The 1,965-nt window shown below is 36.4% G+C and overlaps 1 pseudogene; it reads left to right on the top strand.

The window, feature by feature from the left end:
* LOC102495582 (KRR1 small subunit processome component homolog) overlaps window positions 1-1,224 on the top strand; it is a 1,778-nt pseudogene extending 554 nt beyond the window's left edge.
* The last annotated feature ends 741 nt before the right edge of the window (window positions 1,225-1,965 follow it).

Genomic DNA, 1,965 nt, shown 5'->3' with positions numbered 1-1,965 from the left:
TAGAGAACTGAGATGAATCAGAGCTACTTACTGTCCCTGATGGTTGGAAGGAACCAGCCTTTTCCAAAGAAGACAATCCCGAAGGACTCTGGGAAGAGAGCAGTTTTGCAACCTTATTTCCAAAGAATAGAGAGGCTTACTTGAAATAGTGTTGGCCTTTGGTGCAGAAAGCATTGAATGAACATCATGTTAATGCAACCTTGGACCTGATCCAGGGTAGCATGACCGTTTGTACTACAAAGAGTTTAGATCTATATGTCATCATTAGGGCCAGAGACCTAATAAAACTGTTAGCAAGGAGTGTTTCATTTGAACAGTACGAATTCTTCAGGTTGACATTGCGTGTGACATCATTAAAATAGGTTCTTTGGTAAGAAATAAAGAACGATTTGTAAAAAGAAAACAACAGCTTATTGATCCCTAAGGATCTACATTGAAGGCATTGGAACTCTTCACAAGCAGTTACATTATGGTTCAAGGAGGCAGTTTCAGCCATTGGACCTTTTAGTGGCTTAAAGGAGGTTGGAAAAGTAGTCCTAGACACTATGAAGAATATTCATCCAATTTATAACATTGAAACCTTAATGATTAAAAGAGAGTTGGCAAAAGATTCTGAATTACGATCACAAAGTTGGGAAAGATTTTTACCACATTTCAAACACAAAAATGTGAATAAATGCAAGGAACCAAAGAAAAAAACTGCTAGAAAATCAGACTGATAAAGAATTGGCTACTGGTGAATATTTTTTGAAAGCCAGTCAGAAGAAGCAACAGAAGATGGAAGTAATAAAGGCTAAACAAGCAGAAGCTCTCAGTAAGAGACAAGAGGAAAGAAACAAAGCTTTTATTCCACCTAAAGAAAAACCAGTACTGGGGCCACTAGGTGGTGTAGTGGTGAAGAGTGCTGGACTCCCACATGACCAACTGTGGTTCAAGTCCCATACCTGGTGGCTTGCTTTCTCACTTTCCTTGTCTCTCTCTCTCTGTCTCTCTCTCACTCTGTCCCTCTCTGTCTGGTCAAATTAGAAATAAATAACTAAAGTTCAATAAAATAATTCTTTTAAAAAAAAAACAGTACTGAAACCTAAGGAAGCTTCTACTGATACTAAAATTGATGTGGCTGCCATCAAGGAAAAAGTTAAGGAAACAAAAAATAAGAAACATGGAACTCTTACAGCTGAAGAATATAAGCTTAAGATGGGACCAGATGAAAAGAAAAAGGAGATGGGGCCAGCAGGTGGCATGATGATTGAGGGGCTGGACTCCCACATGGCTGACCATGAGTCAAGTCTTGGACCCGGCAGCTTGCTTGCTTTCTCGCTTTCTCTCTCTCTCTCTGTCTCTCTATCTCTCTGTGTGTGACTCTCTGGTCAAATTAAAATTAATGAATAAATGAGTAAAATTAAATAAATAATTTTAAAAAGAAAAGAAAAGGAGAAAAAAAAGTAATATACAAAACCCTCTACAATATATGAAGCTATCTCCTTTCGTAAAGGATGTTGAGACTTCAGGACACTAATTGCCTTACTTATGAGTAATAATACTCTCATTACCTTTTTCTCTCATAACATTTCTTTTGTTCATAGAGTAATGTTCTTTATAAATATAAACTATTGCATTTTATTAATGGCACAAGGAGGTGTGGTATAATCTGTTGAAGATATTTTGTAGTTTTATCAACTGTACTAGGGAGAAATGTTCACCTGTTGATATATCCACTTTGTAAGACAAATAATAATGTGATTGAATGTATAAAAGAGATGAACAAAATAAATTAATTAATTAAAAAAAAGAGAGGGTGGTAGGTGGCATGTGGTTAGAGGTGCTGGATTCCCACATGGTCAACCATGGTTCAAGTCCCAGATCTGGTGGCTTGCTTTCTCACTTTCCCTCTCTCTTTGTCTCTGCCTCTCTCTAGTCAAATTAAATAATAATAATAATAATAATAATAATAATAAAGTTAAA

This window comes from Tupaia chinensis, unplaced genomic scaffold, assembly GCF_000334495.1.
Source record: "Tupaia chinensis unplaced genomic scaffold, TupChi_1.0 Scaffold144034_1, whole genome shotgun sequence".
In the NCBI taxonomy this organism is placed as follows: domain Eukaryota; kingdom Metazoa; phylum Chordata; class Mammalia; order Scandentia; family Tupaiidae; genus Tupaia; species Tupaia belangeri.
Note: the sequence above shows the minus strand (reverse complement) of the source record. Positions and strands in the feature narration are given on the sequence as shown.